Source organism: Hyperoodon ampullatus (assembly GCF_949752795.1).
Source record: "Hyperoodon ampullatus genome assembly, chromosome: 11".
Lineage (NCBI taxonomy): Eukaryota > Metazoa > Chordata > Mammalia > Artiodactyla > Ziphiidae > Hyperoodon > Hyperoodon ampullatus.
Window position 1 is genome coordinate 18357467 of NC_136924.1, and position 18080 is coordinate 18375546.

Genomic DNA, 18080 nt, shown 5'->3' on the forward strand with positions numbered 1-18080 from the left:
TCTTCCAGATACAGGGGGATACCTGCCTGTTTTTCAAAGTGTTTATTTACTGCTGTTACTATTTGATTAGAATGTATTAAATAAAAAACCTGACTTTCACAAGTTGCACTTAATTACTTTGAATCGTAGAGGACATACACTTTCATGGTAATGGAGGGTTGCCATAAAAACTTACATCAAGTGAAATAACTAAATATTCAGCCAGAGGTAGAACATTACTTGCCCTTCTCTAAAGTTACAGGTCACGCTTGCCCTTTGCATTTTGGAAAGCATGGTGTAGAAACTACGAGAATTGCCAAGTGGCCTGGTCTTTTACAACTTGAAAAGGCATAATACTAACGCCCATTGTGTTTCCAAAAAACCTGGTTTAGAAACTACAAAAATTTTTACAGGTTGAATAGGCACAATACAAAATACAAAGTAAGAGTTTTATGGCCTTTTTTTTTTTTTTTTTTTTTTTTTGCCACACAGTCTCACGACTGTTGCAAATGCACCATCTTTTCTGGAGTTCAGATATTATTCATTTTGCTGCCTTTAAAACAAAATGTCCTGCATAGCTGCATACTATGGTATGTCACTGGGAAGGTGAGCCTAGTATATGATGTGTGTGCCTCAAGTGAACAAGAAAATTCAGTTATAAATTATAGTAAAACCTACTAATTGCATATCATGAAAATATGAATATTTTCATGAAGCTCTTAAAAACCGGTTTTGTGCCTGGAAGGAAAACATAACTGTACATGTCCAAACAGCAGAGCCAAACACAAAAGATTGCTAGGTGTGCCTTAGGAAGAATTTATTTGTAACCTAAAATTTACAGAAGAGCTAGACTTTTAAGGTCTGGTCTCTGATGGGGAGGTAACCTTCTCATTAGGATGCTCAGAGTCTGTGCTTTATTTACCCTCTTTTTCCACCAAGAACCATTGTGTGGTGTGGGACGTTTGGCTTTTCTGGCAAAACTTCCACATGATTGGTGCCAAGGGGCTTTGTGGAATTTCTTTAAGGTCTTTTGCATTTCTGTCCTCAATGTTTCAAACACTCTGCTACCTCTCAGTTATTGAGAGTTGGATGTATAGTGGGGTGTGAGTACCCGTGGCATTGTGGAAAGTTCTTAACGGCTATCAAGTGACTGATTACAAGAAAACCAGAGGACAGCAAAAACATCTCTGGATTGTGCTATGGAACTATTGTTGCCTTATGTTTCGATCTTCCCTATTCTAAGGAAGTTGATAAGCATCAGGAAACAGTCCCCGCCCCCCGCTGTTGTTTTGTTTTTGTTTTGTTGTTTGTGTGTTGTTGTTTTTACAATTAGTAACATCATTGATTTATTGAGTTTATTGTGTGCCAGATGCTCGCTCAGCACATTCCATGCATTATCTCATTTAATCTTCACACTGAGCACAGTACAGTGATTACAGGAGGTATACCTTCTAATTTTGTGAGTGAGGAGGCATTCCAGGAATATCCTAGTCCTTTTCATTCCTGGAGAGGAATTATGAAGAGCAATTTGCTGCTATTTCTACATTGATCTAGATGAACAAGTTAGAGCAGGCTGTAAGAGGAACCCTCAGCCTTTTTACTGGCGCCTCAACGGGAAAAGTATAGGTATCTTGATTAGCGTTGTGGTCTGTGGGATTGGAGCCAGCTTGGCCTAGTGGTTTTTTCCTAGTGTCGGGGTGGGTCAGGAGAGGGTTAACTGTTTTACCTGGTGGCTGGTAAGTGGTGCCAGTTACCAATTATCGGTCACCCCATTTTACAGACTGGCCAACAAAAGAGTTAAGATTGTACACTTGTCTAAATTATTCTCAACAGAATCAGAAAAAATATCAGTGTTCTCCTTCTATGAAGGGCAGTTTGGGGCATCAGTAAGGGTTTGTTATTGTCGTTATTGTTGAAGAATATAGTATACAGGGCTTACATCCCCACAGATTTAAAATATTTTGATCTGAGTTTCCATTCTGAGCAGAGTTGAGGCGGTGGAGTTTTTCATTCCGTCTCAGTGGGCACTGGGGACTGCTTTTTAGGGACTTGGAGGTTTTTTAGGGCTTTGGACAGTGGAGAAAAGGCAGTTCAGCTTATGAGCTGTATGAGCTGAGAGGTCTTTTCTGGCGTGTCAATAAGAAAGTCTTGACTTCATAGCAATTATGTAATCCAAATAGGTAACAGAATGGGACAGTTGTTTGGGAGTGTTTATTTTCTTGGGAAGGATTTTTCTCTGCTTTTAGAAAATTGTACTCTGGGAGGAGGGTAGGAGAGAGACACGTCATCAAATAATCCATGGGATGGAATGTCCCAGGACCAGGCCATGCCCTTCTCGGCTGAGGGTTTAGGCACGAGGAGTGGGGGTGGAGTGGCTGTGGTGACATCTAACAGCTAGGCAGAGGCCTTCCTGTGTCTGAGGCTCCTAGCCTTTGGGGCAAAAAAGTGTTGTCATTCATTCTAGGCCTTTTGTTTACTAAGTGGCCTGCATTCTCCTCTCCCAATTTTTTCACTTCCTAGAATAAAGCTTGAAACCACTTTTCAGATGACATAATTTAGTTCCATCATTTTACTGAGGAAGACACCCAGCCCCGGGGAGATCAGGAGAATTGCGTGCACATGTGCATAGAGACACACACACCATCAACCCAGCAAGTCAAGGGCGGAGTCCATATTGGAACACAGATATTTTAAACTCAGGTTTAGTATTTGTAAAAGCTGCACCCTCCTACCCTTTGTTTCAATCATCAGTACTTTTCTTTGGCGACCCTGTACGCCCTACAGTTCTTTGAACATTGGGTTTTCCTTCCTTTGGAATTTAGACAGTGGGCCTTGGGAATACTCTGCGGGCTAATTCCTGGTTCTTGGCTCCTTCCACCGAACTCTGGAAGAATCAGCTTCTGCTGGTTTTCATGATATTTTGATTCACATCAGAGTTTTGCATTAATTTTTAACTCCTCAACGTTTCTAATCTACTTGCTGTTTTAAAATCGAAACCCTGCCATCCATGCTGTTTTGTGATCTCATTTTTGCCTCTGCCAGATGTGACTCACGGCCAGCTGGTGATGCCTGTTGGCCCAGTGACTGCCTACCCTCCTGTCCTCACCAGGGGAGCCGTTCTTTCTTTCCCCCGCTCTTGGTCCTAATGGCTCAGTTCATTCCTGCCTTACTTTCCCCCTTTTGTAGCGTGAGGTTGCTCTGTTTGCTCATCTGACCCAGCCCTGCTGGCCAGATTATACTCCAGTGAAAGGGGGTAGTTAATTACCTTCTCCCTGAGTTGGGTAACTGAGTGATTTAGGATCGGTAAGATTAAATCTGTCTCTTTGTCTCATTCTTTGATTCCTTTCAGGTTTTGAAACAAGTAGCCAGCCCCAAATGCCACACTTTTGTCATGTGCATTTTTTAACTCTTTTTATGTGAAGTATCAGAAGCTGCTTCTTCACTAAGTTGCCCTTCATTTGAATGGAATGGAAATACCCTCTGTTCCCTCCCTTTTGGATATCTATCTGTAAAAATGAATCTGTGATAGTTTCGTCTCACTCTGCTATGTAGGCATGGTTTTCTTGTATTCTCATCTTCACATATTTTTGATGTTTCTAATTTTTTCCTCTATGTGGCTTGAGTTCAGGTTACTTTATTACTAAAGTAAAGTAACAGCTGTTGCCACAGAAGCTTCTTAAAAGCCCCAGAGTACCAAATGCCTAGATAGTAATTCAGCTGAAATCATGGAGCAAAACCTAGATATTCCTTTGTCAGAGAGGCTGGATCACACGAGTGTTGTCACAGAGAATGGGGTTTCATCAATAAACATCTACTGAGCCATAAAACTGCTTTCATAGACAATTCTCACTCTGAACTGCATCCTTAACTTATAGGAACTCTGACTTGCCCTAGAGATCAGGAGCATATTTCGTGAAGTATTATTACTCAGGTAGTGCTCCCTAGAAACAGAGGGAAGGGGAAGGCAAGCCAGAGTCCTAGTGAGAGGGAAGGAAATATTGCCAGCTGCCTTCCTCTTCTGTCTAAGCATAAATACCACCCAAGGAGCCCCTTTCCTATGGCAGAGAGAGTGAGGCTTCATCACAGAACTTCATAAAATTTATATGTCTCCAGTTTCCAACCATGTTAAGATAAAAACTTACATTTTGCTAAACGATCTTCCCTTCTGTTAGTTTGGTGTGCTTTTTCCTGTTTAGATTTTGGTCCAGAGAGCTGCTGTGATCTTTAACATTCAGAAAAATATTTTCCCTGTTTATTTCTATCCAGAGGAGTTGTCTGATTTCCCATTTTAACATGCCCTGTGCCACCTTTTTAAAAGTTGAACTCTAGTTGATGTACAATATTATGTTAGTTTCAGGTGTACGACATAGTGATTTGACATTTAAACACATTTTGAAATGATCACCACAACTCTAGTAACCATTTGTCCCCATACGGAATCATTACAGTATTATTGACCATGTTCCTTATGCCGCATTGTACATCCCCTTGACTTATTTTATAACTTGAAGTTTGTACCTCTTAATTCCCTTCACCTGTCCTGCCCATCCCCCTCCACCCATTTGTTCTCTCTATCTATGGGTCTGTTTTCATTTTGTTTTGTTTGTTTTGTTTTTAGATTCCACATATAAGTGAGATCATATGGTATTTTTCTCTGACTTATTTCACTCAGCATAATACCCCCAAGGTCCATCCATGTTGTCACAAAAGGCAAGATTTCATTCTTTTCTTCTTTAAAGTCTGAGTAGTATTCCATTGTGTGTGTGTGTGTATATATATATATATATATATATATATATATATATATATATCACATCTTTATTCATCTATGGCTGCGCACTTTGGTTCTTTCCATATGTTTGCTATTGTAAATATACTGCAATGAACATGGGGATGCACATATCTTTTCAGTTTAGTGTTTTTGTTTTCTTCAGGTAAATACCCAGGAGTGGAATTGCTGAATCGTATGGTAGTTCTAGTTTTAATTTTTTCAGGAATCTCCATACTGTTTTCCAAAGTGGCTGCACCAGTTTATATTCCCACCAGCAATGCATGATGGTTCTTTGCTCCACGTCTTTGCTAACATTTGTTATTTGTTGTATTTTTTGATGATGGCCATTCTGACAGGTGTGAGGTGGTGTCTCATTGTGGTTTTGATTTGCATTTCCCTGGTGATTAATGATATTGAGCATCTTCTCATGTGCCTGTTGGCCATCTGTATGTCTTCTTTGGAAAAATGTCTATTGAGGTCCTCTATCCATTTTCCCTTCTGCCATTTGATGAACTTGACCCTTCTTAGGTTTCTAGCATAGCTTTTTTTGGCCTCATTTCTATTACCAGGTTGTGGCCATTAATTCTATATTTGATCAGAAAGTATGTTTATATTTTGCACATTTGATTAGGGCATCTGCTCAGTTATCTGCAGTAATAAGGGGCAGAGAGAACAGGGATAACTGAAACCCACAAACACATGGCAGTTTAGCTTCCTCCCTCTTCAGTCTCCTTTGCTAGAACCACTGACAGAAAAATCATCTGCTCTTTTATTTTCCTTGTCCATCAGGCCATAAGGATGTTAAAAAAACACAGTGACTGAAAAGATGGCAAAAATGGGAAAATTAAGAGGAATGGAGAATCAGTGGTGTGCTGAGGGCTCCTGAGAGCCAGTTGTTAAATGCTTAGGGATTTTGGGAGCTAAATTATTATAACTGTGTCATTAGTAGATTAAAATCACCCATGGTGGGAGTATTTACACCATAGAAACTGGCAGGCACTACAAGTTAAGGCTTCTTTTCCCCCTCTCTGGTTTAATAACATACCACTGATCTATGTGTGTTAATTGAGACCTCACTAGAGTAAGATCAGTTTATTTGTATTCTCGTTTGTGTTAAGCCCAGCATTTAGAGTGGAATAGGAATGAACAATTTGGGGAATGAAAATTTTTTAAAGTATGTGTGCCAATCCTGTAATGGACTACAATGCCTTCTGCTGGTAGATCTGCCAGTCTCTGGATTCAGGGTCTTTTCTTAGTGACAGTAGTATCTGCAGATATCCTTTCAGAGTTTATTAGTAGAGAAGGCTACGACATTCTCACAGTCATATGACCAGTGTGTATAGTAACTTTGTTAGCTCTAACAGATCAGGGTCTCTTTTTGCTTCTAGCTTCATTCATTCATTCATTCATTTCATTATTTAATTTCCTTCTTCCTTTCCTCCCTTCCTGCCTCCTCTGCATTCCTCCCTCCCTCTTCTGTTTTTTTCCTGCCAACATTTATTAAGTGCCTACTGTATTATTCACCAGGAATACAAAAGAGTAAAAAGAAAGTTCTAGCATTAAGGGAGCTCTTATAGCCAATGGGAAGGGATGGAGAGGAGAGGAACTAACATTTATTAAACCATCGAATATGTTTTCTACCTCATACTGTCATTCCATTTAACCCTCCCAGCAAACTGTTAAGGTATGCATTTCCCCATTTACTGAAAATGAAACTGAGGCTTGGCTTCCCCAGTAAGTGGGGAAGTCATGGTTCAAACCCAGGTTTTTGTTGGGCTCTGAAGCCCAGTTGTGCCTCTCAGGATACCATGTTGTTTAGGCGCTTTAACCACATGAACAATTTATTGTGAAACGCCAAGATAAAGGCAGTAATAATTACCTGTGGACAAGGTGCCATCAACTTGCCTTGAGGGGTTAGGGAAGACCTTGGAGGAAGGTGCCTTTTGTCTGAGTATTAAAGGGCGGAAATGAGTCATTAGACCCCTCGGTGAGGAAGGTCTTTCTCCCACAAGGCTGAAGAGGAGGCACAGGTAAGTCGGGGCAGATCTTATAGGCCTTGCTGAAGCGCTTGAATTTTATCTGGAGGGCAGTGGATAAAAGCTTTTTAAATGGGGAATAACTGAACTTGGTTTGTGTTTTATATGATCCCTCTGGAAGGGCCCTTTGGAAAATAGCTTGGAACAAAGCTAGAGTGGAGTTAAGGAGACAAGTTAGGTGTGAGGGGATGGGAAGGAGGGGGTGGCTGGGAGAAGATTAGTGGGAGGGTGCAGACATCGACTCCTTTTCCTTGTCTGCAGGCTCACATTTGCCCTGGAGTTTGGGGCTTTGGGTCCCCCAGATGCATGCTTCCCTTTGAAGGCCGGCTTCCACGCCAGGCAGGCTGAGGTAAGTGGCAGATTCCATTCTCAGGAAAGGAGGAAGTGGTGTTACAGTGGGCAGAACCTTGAACTAGCAACTGGAAAATGTGGAGTCCACTTCTGGTTCTTTGACCTTGGGTCAAACACTGAATCTCTTAGGGCCTCTTGGTGGCTTCATGCTTTTTGTTCCCTTCCAGTGAGGTACCCCAAGTGCCAAGATATAGGAGCAACCTCTCTGCCATTGGGGTGGGCGTGGCCTGAGAAGGGGCAATCTCCATGTTCCTGTGGAGTCTAAGTTTCGACTTAAGTTGTAATGTAGATTTTGCCTCTGTGCCATAATATAGTCTCATTTATTTTGAAAAAATAGTAACACCCTCTTAACTCTGCACTTTTTCACAGCTGGAGTCAGTTGACTCCATTTTCATCCTGGTCAGAAGAATTTGTGTTTTCTCCTGGCTATGGATCTTTGTGCACTACCCTAGAATCATAGAGTTTGGACTTGGGTTTTTAAATCTTGGTTGTGATGAAGAAACAGGAATCTGATGTGTGTCAGCCATGATCACAATAACCCTCTGGATGAATTTTCGTTGTTTAGGGACCTGGAGGTCTGTCTGTGTTCTGCTTCCTGGCCAACACGATAGATGTGCTCCCAGAAAATTGTGGGCAGAGGATATGCGTTTGGAAGTCATTTTTCTCGCTTACATAGATTTTTCTCATTTTTGATCAATCATTAATGGATAAAGAAGTCATTGAGTTTTATTTTTCCTTTTCTCTGTCAAACAATTTATTAAAAGGAAAGAAAGAAACCTGCAAAGGACTAAGGAAATTTTTGGACTCTTTGGCATAATGACAAGAATCTTGGAGCATGAATAATCCTACCCCAGTCTATCACCTTGCGTATTTGGATTTTCCTGGATCTCTTTTAAAGTGGGACACTGGTCTTGATAGCCTAGGAGGGTGGGAGTGTGCGGAAGTCATAGGCAGAGATACAGCACTGAGCCTGGTAATGGCTGAAAGCTCCCATGAGATCCAGTTTGAAGCTGCATTGGGTAGGCATGGGATTCGCTATGTTCAAGGCAGGACAGTAAGGCAGTCATTCTATAACCAGCCAACCTTGGGCTTCCAGGGGACTGGAAAAAGCTAGAACATTTAGTAATACCAGGCAGTGCACTTGACACTTTACAGATATGACCTCAATTAGTGCTCCCATCAAACCTTTGAAGTAGGTTCTGTTTTTATCCCCACTTTAGAGATAAGAAGACTGACACTTAGGCTGATTTAAGAAGTAGAACTGAGATTTGAATTCAGGCCCATCTAATTCCAAAATCCAAGCTTTTATTCACTCTTCTATCCTTTTTCTGAGTAAGCTTACAAATGCTTTTAAGCTCTGAGGCCTGCAGCCAGCATATACCTCGATGGTGTTTGCTAGGCCATGTACCTTTTAGTCGTATGTAGTTAATATCAAGAGTGCTATGACTTTGCCCGATTTGTAATTATAGTATTATTAGGACTTTGATTTCAGAAGTAATACAAGATCTCCCCAAGCCCTGGGCACCCAGCTTGGAAGGATCCTTTACATCTAAAGTTACACCTTTCCTCTCTTCCACTAATCTTCTTTAGAGCTCTATCCAGGGCAACCATAACACACCATCTCTTCCCTATCACGCTTTTCTTTTCTCTGGAGGTAAATTATTTGAATAATGTGTCAGTCATAATAAGCTAGGCTATGCTGCAAAACAAACAATCCCAAATTCTCAGAGGCTTAAAACAACAAAGGTTTGCTTCTTAAAGTAACACAGATTTCTCTACCCATACATGTGTCACCAGGGAAACTCTTCTCTTAGTCATTCTGGAACCAAGGCTGGCAAAGCAGCTACCTCCTCAAACGTGATGGGAGCCAGTGGGAAAGGAGAAATCCAAGGATGTCTTGTTGACATTTAAATGCTGTCACTTCTATTCCCAACTCATTGGCCAGAACTCTGCAAAATGGTGTCACCCAACCACCAGGGCCAGGCAGTCCAGTCCTCCCTGTGCCCAGGAGGAGGAGAAAAACAGACAAATTAGGTGAGCAGCAGTAATCATCACCACATATTTCATGCCATGTATACCTTGCTTCTTTTTTTTTTTTTCCTCCCCAGCTTGACCAATTTGACCTCAGGTAAACTTTACATAACACACATAGCCCCCCCCACCCCGTTTCTAACATCTTTATTGGCGTATAATTGCTTTACAATGGTGTGTTAGTTTCTGCTTTATAACAAAGTGAATCAGCTATACATATACATATATCCCCATATCTCCTCCCTCTTGCTCTCCCTCCCGCCCTCCCTATCCCACCCCTCTGGGTCTTCACAAAGCACCGAGCTGATCTCCCTGTGCTATGCGGCTGCTTCCCACTAGCTAGCTATTTTACATCTGGTAGTGTATATATGTCCATGCCGCTCTCTCACTTCGACCCAGCTTCCCCTTCCCCTTCCCCGTGTTCTCAAGTCCATTCTATACGTCTGTGTCTTTATTCCTGTCCTGCCCCTAGGTTCTTCAGAACCATGTTTTTTTTTTTTTAGATTCCATATATATGTGTTAGCATATGGTAGTTATTTTTCTCTTTCTGATGTACTTCACTCTGTATGACAGACTCTAGATCCATCCACCTCGCTACAAATAACTCAATTTCATTTCTTTTTATGGCTGAGTAATATTCCGTTGTATATATGTGCCACATCTTCTTTATCCATTCATCTGTCATTGGGCACTTAGGTTGCTTCCATGTCCTGACTATTGTAAATAGAGCTGCAATGAACATTGTGGTACATGACTCTTTTTGAATTATGGTTTTCTCAGGGTATATGCCCAGTAGTGGGATTGCTGGGTCATATGGTAGTTCTGTTTTGAGTTTTTTAAGGAACTATCATACGGTCCTCCATAGTGGCTGTATCAATTTCCATTCCCACCAACAGTGCAAGAGGGTTCCCTTTTCTCCACAACCTCTCCAGCATTTATTGTTTGTAGATTTTTTTTACAACTTTATTGGAGTATAATGGCTTCACAATGGTGTGTCAGTTTCTGCTTTATAACAAAGTGAATCAGTTATACATATACATCTGTTCCCATATCCCTTCCCTCTTGTGTCTCCCTCCCTCCCACCTTCCCTATCCCACCCCTCCAGGCAGTCACAAAGCACCAATCTGATCTCCCTGTGCTATGCAGCTGCTTCCCACTAGCTATCTACCTTATGTTTGGTAGTGTATATATGTCCATGCCTCTCTCTCGCTTTGTCACAGCTTACCCTTCCCCCTCCCCATATCCTCAAGTCCATTCTCAAGTAGGTCTGTGTCTTTATTCCTGTTTTACCCCTGGGTTCTTCATGACATTTTTTTTTCTTTCTTAAATTCCATATATATGTGTTAGCATACAGTATTTGTCTTTCTCTTTCTGACTTACTTCACTCTGTATGACAGACTCTAGGTCTATCCACCTCATTACAAATAGCTCAATTTCGTTTCTTTTTATGGCTGAGTAATATTCCATTGTATATATGTGCCACATCTTCTTTATCCATTCATCTGTTGATGGACACTTAGGTTGCTTCCATGTCCTGGCTATTGTAAATAGTGCTACAGTGAACACTGTGGTACATGACTCTTTGAATTATGGTTTTCTCAGAGTATGTGCCCAGTAGTGGGATTGCTGGTTCATATGGTAGTTCTATTTTTAGTTTTTTAAGGAACCTCCATACTCTTCTCCATAGTGGCTGTATCAATTTACATCCCCACCAACAGTGCAAGAGTGTTCCCTTTTCTCCACACCCTCTCCAGCATTTATTGTTTGTAGATTTTTTGATGATGGCCATTCTGACTGGTGTGAGGTGATAGCTCATTGTAGTTTTGATTTGCATTTCTCTAATGATTAGTGATTTTCAGCATCTTTTCATGTGTTTGTTGGCAATCTGTATATCTTCTTTGGAGAAATGTCTATTTAGGTCTTCTGCACATTTTTTGATTGGGTTGTTTGTTTTTTCAATATTGAGCTGCATGAGCTCCTTGTAAATTTTGGAGATTAATCCTTTGTCAGTTGCTTCAATTGCAAATATTTTCTCCCATTCTGAGGGTTGTCTTTTGGTCTTGTTTATGGTTTCCTTTGCTGTGCAAAAGCTTTTAAGTTTCATTAGGTCCCATTTGTTTATTTTTGTTTTTATTTCCATTTCTCTAGGAGGTGGGTCAGAAAAGATCTTGCTGTGATTTATGTCATAGAGTGTTCTGCCTATGTTTCCCTCTAAGAGTTTTATAGTGTCTGGTCTTACATTTAGGTCTTTAATCCATTTTGAGTTTATTTTTGTGTATGGTGTTAGGGAGTGTTCTAATTTCATTCTTTTACATGGAGCTGTCCAGTTTTCCCAGCACCACTTATTGAAGAGGCTGTCTTTTCTCCATTGTATATTCTTGCCTCCTTTATCAAAAATAAGGTGACCATATGTGCATGGGTTTATCTCTGGGCTCTCTATCCTGTTCCATTGATCTATCTTTCTGTTTTTGTGCCAGTACCATACTGTCTTGATTACTGTAGCTTTGTAGTATAGTCTAAAGTCCAGGAGCCTGATTCCTCCAGCTCTGTTTTTCTTTCTCAAGATTGCTTTGTTTATTTAGGGTCTTTTGTGTTTCCATACAAATTGTGCAATTTTTTGTTCTAGTTCTGTGAAAAATGCCATTAGTAGTTTGATAGGGATTGCATTGAATCTGTAGATTGCTTTGGGTAGTAGAGTCATTTTCACAATGTTGATTCTTCCAATCCAAGAACATAGTGTATCTCTCCATCTGTTTGTATCATCTTTAATTTCTTTCATCAGTGTCTTATAGTTTTCTGTATACAGGTCTTTTGTCTCCTTAGGTAGGTTTATTCCTAGGTATTTTATTCTTTTTGTTGCAATGGTAAATGGGAGTGTTTCCTTAATTTCTCTTTCAGATTTTTCATCATTAGTGTATAGGAATGCAAGAGATTTCTGTGCATTAAATTTGTATCCTGCAACTTTACCAAATTCATTGATTAGCTCTAGTAGTTTTCTGGTAGCATCTTTAGGATTCTCTATGTATAGTAGCATGTCATCTGCAAACAGTGACAGCTTTACTTCTTCTTTTCCGATTTGGATTCCTTTTTTTTTTCCTTCTCTGATTGCTGTGGCTAAACTTCCAAAACTATGTTGAATAATAGTGGTGAGAGTGGGCAACCTTGTCTTGTTCCTGATCTTGGAGGAAATGGTTTCAGTTTTTCACCATTGAGAATGATGTTGGCTGTGGGTTTGTCATATATGGCCTTTATTATGATGAGGTAAGTTCCCTCTATGCCTACTTTCTGGAGGGTTTTTATCATAAATGGGTGTTGAATTTTGTCAAAAGCTTTTTCTGCATCTATTGAGATGATCATATGGTTTTCTTCTTCAGTGTGTTAATATGGTTTATCACATTGATTGATTTGTGTATATTGAAGAATCCTTGCATTCCTGGAAAAAACCCCACTTGATCATGGTGTATGATCCTTTTAATATTCTGTTGGATTCTGTTTGCTAGTATTTTGTTGAGGATTTTTACACACAGACTTTTTAACTCCATTCCTCCTTCCTCTTTGTCTTACAAAACTTTTTCAAGTATTGCAAAAATAATTTTTCTTTTTCCTTTGTGTGAGACATTTGTGAGCCAAAAGGAAATGTCTTAAGTCTTGAAATGAAATTATACATATTACAGAGCTAGGTACAAACTACTATACATATAATAGATAGGCAACAAGGATTTACTCTACAGCACAAGGAATTACAGTCAACATCTTGTAACAACTTATAAAGCAATATCATCTGCAAAAAAAAAACTAACACCCGAATCACTATGCTGTACACCTGAAATTAATGCAATGCAATATTTTAAATCAACTATACTTCAATTGAAAAAAAAAAAAGATCTAGGGCTACTATCTTTTGCTGCTGAAATAACCAGAAGTTTCTTCTGATCTTCACAAATACCTCCCTGGGCTTCCTCACCCTGCTAAAATTAAACCTATCTTTCTTCTAGTTGTTAATATTCAAGATAAATGACGTTCACATTCACTTCTGCTTACTCTTTTGCTTAACTGGCTATTGCAGTAGTATTGAATAGTATTATTTTCTACCACTTTTCAATTAAACATGGAGCCACAGGCACATTACAAATTAAGTGGGCTTTTGTATGATCACCGGTTTTAACTGGCTTCTGAGGGAAATTGTATTCTAAATTCTAGACAACTGGTTTGCAAACCTTGTTTTGGAATGCAACCTATTTTTAGGTTGAGGTCTTTTTATATAGCATATTTATGTATAATCAGAATACCAGAACAACTGCTGTGTTTTAATGGACAATTATCTTCTACTGCATTCATGGATGATCTTTGAAAAAATTAGAATATGTGAAATGTCCTTAACGTAAAACTTTATGAACACAGTATTTTCTTTTATATTCCATTTCACTTTTTTTCCATTAACTCAGATTAGACACTGTAATCTTTGCCTTTTCCCTCTTCATATTTAGCTCTTTGATTTATTTAGGCATTCATTCACTGCATCATTCAACAGATATTTTCGGAGCATCTACATGTGCCAGGCAGGAGGCAAAGTCCTGGAGAAAGTTAAAACACAGTCACCACCGTCAGGGAGATTGTGAGTAGTAGGGAGACACATGCCAGCAATTATAATGCAATACAATAATCAATATAAGAAGGTATGTACAAAGAGCAGTGGAAGCTGAGATGAAACACCTGGGTCTGGTTGAAGGCATCAGAGAGGAGGTGGCTTTTGACCTGGCACTTAAGAAAGAGTTGGCCTGACAAGGAGGGTGAAGGAGTCCCAAGGGGAGAACATACCATTGTGGGTGGAGCTTCAAATGCAAAAGACAAAACCCAAGTGTGGATAAGCCTCAGTTGGTAAGCAGAGAACAGGGCAGGGGCTTTACCTACCTTTCAGAAGAGTTTGTATTTTACCTGGGAAGCAAGGGAGTTATTGAAGAGTTTTGAGCAGGAGAATGACAGCATAAGATTTGTAACATTGTGGAGGGTGGTTTGGTCGGCCATGACCTTAGATCAGGGCTTCTTATCCCAGTCCTTTGACTTGCAAGAGACCCATGGATAGAACGCTTGGGATCTATGAACTTGGATAGGGAAAAAATTAACATTGTCACTAACCTCTAACTGAAATTGAACATTTTTTTCAAATATGAATCTGGGCAACAGATCACAGTAGAATTAGCAGAAGATGTGAGTTTATCACCAACAGAAATCAGGTATTTTGATATAATAATACAGGTGTTGCAGATATCTCAAAATATCCTTTACACTTTTCACGAAACCAAAATTACTGTAGCCATGACTTCCCTGGTGGCGCAGTGGTTGAGAGCCCGCTTGCCGATGCAGGGGATACAGGTTCGTGCCCCGGTCTGGGAAGAGCCCACGTGCCGCGGAGCGGCTGGGCCTGTGAGCCATGGCCGCTGGGCCTGCGCGTCCGGAGCCTGTGCTCCGCAACCGCAGAGGCCACAACAGTGAGAGGCCCCTGTACCGCAAAAAAAAAAAAAAAAAAAAAAAAAAAAAAAATTACTGTAGCCATGAGACCCACAGCTACATCTTGTCATTTAATGAATTAATAAAGAAGTATGCATGAACTTATGTCAGAACTTAAAAATAATTTGACATATGCATTTTTTAATAGAATTCATCTTTTGTGATTTGTGTATTTAATTTTATGATGTAAACACAGTATTCTGAGATGGGGTCCACAGTCTTTTCTGGACTGCCGAAGGGGTCAGAAAATGTCAGAACTCATGCATCAGAGGAAGGTGATTGTGGGGAGGTCATTGCAGCCCAAGGCAGTGGTGGGGAGGAGGGTGAAGGGGAAGAATTTGTGGGAGATTCTGGAGACAGAGTGAACTTGATCTGGGACATAAAGCAGCGGGAAGGTTCTGCATGTACCCTATTTCCCCCATCAAGTTTCTGGCTAAAGCAGAATTATTCGTATTGCTTGTTACCTGCTCCTTCCTTCCCTGTGCTATCGTTATGTAGCTCTTACACTTTTTTTTTTTTTTTTTTTTTGCGGTACGCGGGCCTCTCACTGCTGTGGCCTCTCCCGCTGCGGAGCACAGGCTCCGGACGCGCAGGCTCAGCGGCCAGGGCTCACGGGCCCAGCCGCTCCGTGGCATGTGGGATCTTCCCGGACCGGGGCACGAACCCGTGTCCCCTGCATCGGCAGGCGGACTCTCAACCACTGCGCCACCAGGGAAGCCCAGCTCTTACACTTTTATCAAAGTCATGCATGCAACGTGATTCAAAAACACCAAGGAGTGTGGAAAGACATAAGGAAAAACTATCACCCCTTGCCCCCCTCCTCTCCACCTCCAGTCTTACAACTTTTTGAACTCTTAAAGTGGTATCTTCTCTAGCTAGATGGCAAATTCTGTACAGGAAGTGCCTTTTAATCCCCACTATGTTTTTCATTTTAGGTATTGAACAAATGACTGATAGATTCCAAAGACACTTTCTGTTGTAAGGTCACTATGTACATCAAGTATACCATACTCTAGTTACAGAAGTTATACCCATGGTGACATTCTAGGAAATGGTTCTTTTCCCTAAATTCCCATGTTTTCTGTCACTTGTCTTCACATGAAATAACACAGAATGTGCAAATAAAAATTCCATTTACTTAGGCTTTCTGATTGTCTTTGTGAAAGTGAGATTAGAGTGCTGGTGGGTTAAATAATCCTATGGAATCACAAACCAGAAATTGAGAAGGTGGATTTGAAGTTTCCACCCATTACTTTTCTTGGTGGGTTGGGGGGCAGGGGTATTACTGTGTTGGTAGCAGTGGTTAATTTCAGTGTTGTTACCCAAGTGGTACACTACAGATGGAGTTGCCCCTGAACCCTTTGGTTGGCTGGCTGAAATTCCTTGCCATGCTTCTTGTGAGGTCCAGGAATGTATAGTTTTGTGGTCTGATATACTTTGATGGTGGCCAGATAAAATTGATGTCTGGCACTTTTTCTAGGAAAAACACTTTTAGATGTTTCCAAATTGATTCGTAGGAACTTAGTGTTATTAGAATTTTGTGGCAGAATTTTTTCTCAAGTGGCAGAAGAAATAAAGGAACTTCAGTTTTGAGGGCTGTTAACAGCACCTTCCATTAGTGCCAAAGCTGAGAAGGCTGACAAACAAATCCATTGTTACTATGGATTTATGACAAAAATAAGCAAGTATCTAGACTTTTAAGAGTTACCGATATAGTACAGTTTTAGCTACTGACACTAGACTAGCCCCCAAACTTTTAGAAAAAGGCACCTTTTCCCCTTATTTTCTGATAACATTTCTCAATCTAGTAACCAGAGAGACTACTCTGGGGTTAAACCTTGAGATTTGATTGGCATTTACTGTTCTTACTGTTTTATTGGAGGGAGGGAAAGCAAGGCTTGGGAGAAATAGACTGCAGAAAAGTTAGCTTCCCAAGTTACACGTGAGAATCACAACCCTTTCCTTCATTTATGTCATAAATATTTGAAGAGCAAGTTAGAGATTGTTTGTGAAGAAATGAGAGAGATTACTAAGTAATATGATGAGTTAATTCTTTAAACGTACTGGCTTCCCCCTTAACACTAACTGGCCAGATAACAAGTTTCTACTTGTGGCACTGCAGTTAAGCCTCAGAATACTCGCAGCAAAATGACTATTTTTCAAAAACTGCTTCATTGAAATATAATTTTAGTGGAGGAATATTTTAGATTTAGAAGAAATATTTAACCTACAGAACGTCAAACCCAACATTTCTAAAAGGCTTTCATGAGCAGGTTAATGAAGCCCCAGAGGAGAGAAGTTTGATGGTTAATCAAGGAGGTAAAAACCAAGACTCAGTAGGAGAGACTGGAAACAGTTGACTTTGATTTATAGGCATAAGACTAGAAACGAAATAGCCCGGGTGGATATTTCTAGGAACTAGTTAAGGGAGAATGAAAAAGACAGGCGTGAGGAGAAGAACGTGTGTCTGTTTGCCGGAGGAGGAATCTTACTTATGAGAGTTCCTGCCCTTTCTACATGAGAATTTTCAAACGGAGTTGCCACAGGGGCTGGCTCTAAAGTCTGCGACGTGCACACAGGCTGTTGACAGGGAAGTGATCCTGGCGCCACTGGGTGATGTAGAAAAAGTTCTTTGTGTGTAGCCGGCTTGAGTGCGGAGATCAATCGCGCAATCGCGGCTGTGGCGAGGCAGCTCCTCCCAGGCGCGTCCCGGCGGCGCTGCTCCGGGCTCCTGGATCTCATGGAACGTAGCGTCGGAAGAAAGATGTTTAGAAACTGACCGACGTCAACGTGTTTAATAGTGGAAACACCCCAGGTGACTGTGGTATGCAGAGTAAACGGCTGTGTTGAACATTCTGCTGTGTAGTTAATGGGTTAACGTCCGTTCGCGTAGGCTTAGTTATCCTGGTAGAGATGAGAACGTGATTAGGCAAAGTGGCTTCCGAGGACTGCCCCATAAAAGAGCATCGCTCTGTTTCTGTTAATGTAGGTTTAGTATAAGCTCTTATTATTAGCTAGTTTTTCAGTTATTCTAAAAGTAATAACGTGGTTATTACCATGATTAGAAATCGAATCTGTTCAGAAGGGTATGAAGTGAAAAATAAAATTGCAAACACTCCTAGTCCCACTCTCCAGAGGTCACTATCATTAAAAGTTTCTTTTATTTCTTCCAGAATTTTTTTAAATGCAAGATACTTATATATTTAAATCGTTTTTAAAAAGCATAAACAAGTAGTAGCATACTATGCATTCTGTTCTGCAGTTTGCTTTTTTAATTTAAAATTTGGGACCTCGCTATAGCTGGATAGCTTTATATATCTTTTATGGTAACAAAAAACTTTACATCATTCTTTTAACATCTGTACAGTATTTCATGGTATGAATGCACCATCGCCGATTGAATC